The sequence below is a fragment of the Hippocampus comes genome, unplaced genomic scaffold (assembly GCF_001891065.2).
Source record: "Hippocampus comes isolate QL1 unplaced genomic scaffold, H_comes_QL1_v1.1 scaffold610, whole genome shotgun sequence".
In the NCBI taxonomy this organism is placed as follows: Eukaryota; Metazoa; Chordata; class Actinopteri; order Syngnathiformes; family Syngnathidae; genus Hippocampus; species Hippocampus comes.
Window position 1 is genome coordinate 26,265 of NW_017805377.1, and position 7,643 is coordinate 33,907.

At 42.2% G+C, this 7,643-nt stretch overlaps 1 long non-coding RNA gene across 1 annotated transcript in view; it reads right to left on the minus strand.

Moving 5' to 3' along the window:
- Positions 1-6,459: 6,459 nt before the first annotated feature.
- The window catches only part of LOC109517142 (uncharacterized), a 3,748-nt gene continuing 2,564 nt past the window's right edge, over positions 6,460-7,643 (minus strand). The window contains exon 3 of the long non-coding RNA XR_002168494.1: positions 6,460-7,096. This is a non-coding gene — a long non-coding RNA (uncharacterized LOC109517142). The remainder of the gene's footprint in view (positions 7,097-7,643) is intronic.

Below are 7,643 nucleotides of genomic sequence, written 5' to 3' on the forward strand. Positions count from 1 at the left end.
GTTCATGTGTGGGTTTTTTTTTAATTGATTACCAGATGACTTGATCATTTCCTCTTATGAAGTTGCGATATTTGTTGAAATGTCACTATCTTTACATATCTCAGACATAGCAACCGTATTTTACCTGGAGGAATGTGCATCACTTAAAAATGGTTGAAAAATACAGACTTATGAATACTGTAACCGCAGAGGCCGTCAAACTTGAAACATATTGCTCGGAAAAACAAACAAACAAAAAACAGGATTTAAACAACTATTTTCGCAAAGCTAGATTTTTTTTGCTTGATGACTAATGAGTTTTGATTTTGCTATTGATTTATTGTGATTCATGAGTAAAGACTGTTTCAAAGAGAAAGAAAAGTTACATTCTTAGCTCTTCATCCATTTAGATTTACAAGATTGATAAATATCACACATTTTGATATTGTGCTGTGGCACAAAAAGTAACATTTGGGTGATGCCACATCCTTCAAATGTGTACAAAATAATATGTTACTTGTAAAACAGCTCAAGGCTCTTTTATGGGTAATTCGACCCGTGAGCGTCACTAAAACTCCTTATTCTCACTGTACATCCCGTGTGGCGTCATTCATCTGTGCTCCATTAAATTTCCACAAATAAAAGGGCAAAGCCTGAAATGATTCAACTCATTTGGCACGGCCAATCGAGCTGAAGTGCCTTTGATTTTACCGCCTGCTATCAAACCCAAGTGCGTATAAGGTGACGTTGAGAACACAGAAACACGCGATGTCACATTTTTTGAAAAGCTGAAGTGAAAGCAATGGGTGGGAAGTATAAGCGGTGGGTGGTAGATGCTTCTGTCCAAATTTCACTGACAGGGATACAAATTGCAAAATAAACTCAACAAAACCACACACCCTAAACAAGAAAGTAGAATTTGCAAACTATAACATTAAAAAGTGTCCACAGTTGAAGCGTTCATTTTTAAACTGACATTAGAAATGTTTTTTGGTGGAAATACTCATTGACTTTTTAAATTTGTATTCCTTTTTGAATATTTTCTCTATTTATAACTACATTTTCACCACCACCCATTGCAATAAAGCATGACTCCGCTAGATGACGCCACTTGACTGCGGAAAAGGAGTTTGGCGTGTTCGGCTGGTTTTCATCATTGAAAGTGCCAAGTCAGATGTTTTCCGTTCATTATATCGCCTGCCTTCCTCCACGGCCACTTTGATCCCAGTGCCCTCACAAAAGTGCCTTTGCTCGATGACAAGCACAAACAGCCGAGTTTTTTAGAGACTAGTTCCTTTCCCAAAACATGCCTGTGTGTGTTACTGTGTGTGTAAGTGTGTGTGTGTGTGTGTGTGGGGGAAAAAGTCTGACAGTGGCGTGTGGCGTGTTTATCCTCGTGTTACCCTTGTGTGGACTAGTCACGGTATTTCCACAAAAAGAAAACGTGCAGAAAATAAGAAGTGGAATGTCAATAACTACCACACCAAGAAGATAAAAATACACTGGTATTGTGTACACACACACACACACACACACACACACACACACACACACACACTGGACTAATGCACAAACAAAATGTGAGAATATATGCAAGTAAAATTTAAACACTTTATGATCTTAATTGCCCGAGTCAAAGTAAACCAGAACATCTGATGAGCAGCATTTTGCTCATTTTACGGTTTCCGTGTGAACAATTCCCCCTTCATTGGCAGTTTTTTTTTTATATATTTGGGGACAACTTTCATGAGAATTATTATCATTTTGAGCGGCTCAGCGCCCCCAAGTTAAAGTTTGAGATATAAATGGCGCCCTCTGGTGGACAAGACTTGGTGTCCTCATCGGTATCCTCACTGCCAGTCAACATAAATCAAGTCAAAAAAAGGCGTCGGAATGCAAAATAGTAGTTGGAGGGGAGAACTTTCAAAGTCTAATATTCATATCAACACATCTGCTTGATTAAAAATGAAGCTACTTTAATTCACGATGTTAAACTGGACAAGACATTTATCCTCCGCGTCTTTTTTTTTTTTTTTTTGGAATTTCGGTGCTTGTCAAACAACACATGAACACACAAAGGGAATGATTAATTTGGTACAGTCCGTAGGTGATGTGAAGCTTTAAACGGCAGTAGGAGGATCAGAGGATGCTCCGCTAACTAGGGGTGTTCTCATCAGGGTTTTATGCTCCCGATAACGATACGATCATCCATGAGTGAGATCGGCTGATACCCATCACATGGATGAGGAGGACATTTTATTTTTTTTTTAAATTTTAGAACAGTCCGCTTCGAGTTAAATTGCTTGACCCAGACGCATTTCTAAACATCATGACATCTACAGTATTGATGACGAGGAAGAAGTGCTGTGGAAAATCTCGACCTTTTGGAGGGTGAAGTGGGAAAGTCTAGAAGGCACCTTGATATGATGTTGATTCACACGCTAACATAATGGACGGCTAAAGTCAGAAATAAGAATTTTGGTTTGTCTTTCAAGGGATATAAAGTAGTTTGCTTGAATGTGGAATTGTAAGGCTGCAGTTGTATTCAAATTTGAGGATCTATTACCCCCCCCCCACCCCGCTGTTCAGCATTTCAATTCAGTTGCACAAACAAGTAAAATCCCGCTGCGCAATCAATAGTCCAATCTATCAATTCCGTCCCTCTTTGTTTTAATCTATCTCACCGTCCACTTCCTTTAGCCAACTCCAGCTTCTTGAGCGGCACACCTGTCCATGAGAGCTAAGTGATGCAGGCACAAACGGAGAAAACAACAACAAAAAGAGAAAAATCAGCTCCAGCAAGGCCAATTACACCCCGACAAAGCACTTTGCATGTCATTGTGTTGGGGGACTCACGCTTGATTGACTGAATGGCTTCTAACGAGCACTGGCGAACAACATGCGGGGGGGGGGGGGGGGGGGGGGAAGGGGGGGGGGAGCGGCAAAGGGAGCCATTGTCTTTTTGCAAAATGGCCATAATTGCCACGCGCGCAACACGGACACGTTAAAGTACGAACACGTTCTGGCGAGCTTTTAACAGTGCAAAGGTGTGCAATCACATTAGTATGCATGGAACGGAGAAAACCTTGCGTGCTGATTCTCACACTAAATATAAACAGTGTGTTGTTGTAGTGGGTGGGAGATGAAGAGGCGACATCGCAGTGGAAACTGTATACTGTCTCCTGGTAGGAGAAAGCCGCACTCCTACTTGCCTCATTTTGTAGTATCACTTCACTAGATGGAGTTGTATAGAAAACAGATGGGTTTGCTCCAAAAAAAAACCCCCAAAAACAAAAAAACAAAAAAAATCCACGGGGACAAAGGCGTGTTATGTTAACGACGGGCCTCGACAACAGATGTTAGTTTGGGTCCTGTGATGTGTTACTCACGACGCTTTGACTCCATTGAGATTCACGTCTTCAAAGTTATTGTTGGCGGTGCCTTTTTATTTTTTTAATCATCATTTTATTACATTCCGACTTGTCTATGAAAGCCACAGACTAATCATGAAAAGATCCGGTTCTGTGTATGTGACACCCTTTTGCGAGATCATTGTCAGTAAAACGTACGCGGAAAACTAGAGCGGTGTTTGATGCGGGTCCAGAGCGCCCCGTCGCTTTCCTAAAACAATCAGTGTTTGGAAACACACCATTTCGCTGTTGTGTATAAACAGCTCCGACTTAAAATGGACAGGAAAAAGGTCACGTCTCCATTTTCTGCCTTCGGAGGTCTCATCAGAGGTGGGACAGCACTGGTGTGGAAGGAAATTCAGTAATGGTGACACCAGTGTTGGTGAAGTTCAATTTCTATGCAAACTAGCTCAACGTTCATTTTGCAAATTTGAACATGAAGGAGCTCAGTTCAGTTTCTGAATTAAGTAAGTAAAGATTGTTGATTCTGAATTTTATGGTTTTATTATGGCTGCGGTGCATGATTTACGTTCGGCATTTTTTTTCCCCATAGCGCACGTGCAAATCAATGCCTACATTTGTAGCATTTAGACTCCAAGTACGTATTTGCCAGTGAAATATATTTTTAGTCCACATTGGCAGCTCCACACCGCCGCAAAAAATGACATCTACTACACCTATTAACGTGAAACATTGGCCAGATGTGCCATAAGACCGTAAGTTGCTCCATGAGGTCGGTGGGACGGTGGAGGGAAAAAAAAATAAGCACCAAACAACAACCTCTGGTGCTCATTTGCAAACCACGCCAAAATGTTGCCACCCATTCAGTCCACAATGGTAGCCAGCTGTAACTTTTACCCTGCAGGTCTCACAGACATGTGGAAAAACTTGTTGCTGGAACGCTCTTTTTTTCTTTCTTTTTTGTTTTCATTTAATGAGGAATTTAAAAACAAGACTGTCGTCCTTTCTGCGCGAGCACAAATACAATCCGAGGGAGGAAATAAGTCATCACTCCATCTTAGTCCCTCGAGCTCAACTCCACCCCCCCTACTCTTCAAGTGAGCGTAAAACAGCGAACCACCCGCGACTTGCTCCCAAGCCAACTGCTTTGCCAGCACTCGTCATCGCAGGATTAGTCCTTCCTGGGCAGCGAAATCTAAAGGCAAAACGCTCTAATGCTAACCAGGCTCAACAAAGAGTAACTTATCTTACTATTTGTGGCCAACCAGTACAAATTTGCAGCTGGGGTGGCATTATTCCAGCCCACTCAAAATCGCCTTACCATTGACTGTCCATCTTGTGTCAACCACACATTCCGCATCTGTAGGTGTCGTCATTACAGTGAAACTCCTCTACAACGAAACCTACATGGGTGAAAATACAAACTAGTGTGGAAAAAATCGTCATGCATTAACACCATTCCCTCTTTCCTGTCCCCCATACAACGAAAAAAAAAACCCTGTTGCGTTATACGAAATCTTTTTCTCTGCTCTTGCCTTGAGACGAGACTCACTACAACGAAGTCTAATCCAACAGCGACCTCTACTGCTTCGTTCGGAAACGGCAACAGCAACCACCACACTGGTTTACACATGCGCAGTAGTCCAGGAAGTATTTGTTATGGTTAGTTTCAGACGCAGCAAGAACGTTGCATTGCTAAAATGGCTACAAAAAGGACCTCTGGATGTCAAGCAGCTAAGACAAGAAGAGCTCTGACGCTGGATGAGAGGGGAAAAGTGATCAAAATTAAAGACGGAGGAAACAACATACAAGACATTATCCAAGAAGTGAAAGTGAATGCTGATCGTAAATTTCGCAATTTCTTTCCCTTTTTTTCTTTCTGCACTTACTATATGAAGTGTCAAATAAGTGTATGCTCATACTTATGCACCATTGGAATAAAAATAAAGAGTACACATACGTTTGTGTGTGTGTGTGCATGTATGTTTACATCTGAGATCAAATTTGCTACAGTGAAAACCCCCCCCTGTTGTGAAAATTTTCTTGCTGCAAACATCATTTCGTTGTAGAGGAGTTTCACTGTATCAGCGGCACTGTACCTGAGTGTTTTTTTATCACCAGACAACTCTGTTGCGCGAGACATGACCTTCCCTCTACACGGCGCAACCATTGAACCGAGATGTTTACACTGCGTGCATTTTCTACCTTGTTACCGCCTGGCTTCCCTCCATTGCCTGACCCATTTCCTCACCTCCCTTTGCCGTCGATAGCAGGAGCTAATAAGGCAATTAAAGCCTCATTAAAGGAGTCTTCAGACGAGGCTGCTTATTTGTGTCTTGCAAAGATCTCCCTGGATCTCCACGGACCAACACAACAAGGTCGAGGTGGAAAATGCACCATGAAAGGCTTGAAAAGTTCATTCTTCATCGCCTCTCACCTCAAGGTTAGCGGCTGTGTGCGCACGCGCGCGTGTTTATCCAAGCAGCCCACTCGTCCAGAATCAAAGCGCTCGGAACATGGTGTCAGACAGGTTACCGCCGCTCGACATCCTCCATCAAAGTTTCGGTTTCAAAGGGAAAGATAAGAGCGATACAAGGCTGATCATTTATTTGGAAGGAAGATTTGTCTCTGGATTTATGAAGGTTGTTTTCATCGTGTCGCGCGCGATCACAAGGTGCAGTTGTACACTGAAACAAAATCTTTACCCCCCCTGAATTAGGAGGCTCTTACATTGCTTTCGCCTTGTGGGAATTACGAGAAACTCGATTAGGAGGAAGACGACGGCCAAACTGGAGGGAGGACTTAAGCTGCAATGCTGGTAAATGGATTGAGAGTTAATTTAGCGAGCCGGAGGGTGAAACAGCTGTCGGTGAATGTGGACGTTCTTCCATTTGCAATCCCCGATACCCTCGCTTTGCTTTTTAAACGTTCCAATTAGATTGATGTGAGAGTGAAGCAACAGGAACAGCTGTTCACGTACGTCTTTTCTTGTGTGCCAGTTATTGGCGAAACAATCGGGAGGCATTTTGTTTCGGGATATCATTTTGCAAATTCTTGATCTTAAAAAATCAAAGGTTTGGGTTGCTCGTAGGATTCTCTGAATGAAGCGGCCGCTCATTCTCTTCAGGATTGTGGAGAGCTGGTGCCTATTTTAGCTGACTTTGAGCAAAAGGCAGACTACACGCCGGATTGGCTGGCAGTCAATCGCAACGTGCAACCATAAACAACTCGTCTCCTCGACAGGATGAAAGGCAAATGACCTTTTGGTTAATTTCAACCGACTGATCAGGCTTAGTTTTAGGTACTTTTTTTTTTCAGTGTAGCACTTCGAGTACGTTTCAAGTTAAGACGTCAACGTGTGAGAGTATGTGTGTGTGTTCGTGACTGTGCATGCGTGGTGAGAGTGGAGTGGGTGTGCATCGTGAGGCCTCTGCTGTGACTCCTTCCTCTGGGTGCCAGATGGAGATGGAGAAAGCCGCAACGCCCAATTCTTGTTAACATGTCTTTAAACAGAGAGCTCAAACATCTCCAATTCCATTTCTCTCTCTCTTTTTTTTTTTTAATAAATCATTGATAGGCATTTAACTCCTCCCCAAAAAAAATCTCAAATAATCAATTCATTACATGGGAGAACTTCTGTTCTGACCTACTGTTGTCATGCTCATGTCATACAGAGCAGAATAATGCTTCCCGAAATTGTTCTCACGGCGTTGATGCAGTTCAGTTCCCAAGAGTGACATTGCTGTCTGCAGAAATCAAGAAAAACTAGTTGAGAAAGGGCAGCACTTCTCTTGGTGGCAGTTATGCAGGGCTCTCCATTTGGCCTTAATTGTGTCAATTCATCACAATTTATGGACGCAATTATTCACTATCAATTAATCCTCTACTATGCTCATCCTTAAGTAGAACTAAAGTGGGACCCTTAAAGGAGCTCCTAAGGATTTACACTTTCAAATTCAACATATTTTAGAGAAAAGTGCACTTCTAGTCACCTGGAAGTCACACAAAAGGGCTCGAACAAAATTAATTTTTGAGGCTCATGTCGATTTTGGTCAGAAAAAGTATTACCGATTCATTGGCTGATTAATTTAAAAAAATATCAAATGCATAAAATACCCCGCCCCCAATGCATTTCAATGGCTGCCAATTATAATAGATTTTTTGCCTGAAATTATTGACAATTTTCTGTTATCTTTTTTTCCATTTCCCCTTGAACAACTTTTATTGCTCACCTAAGCATTGCTTGTAAGAAGAAAACATTTTCTTTGCTTGTGAATACCCCCCCCCCCCCCC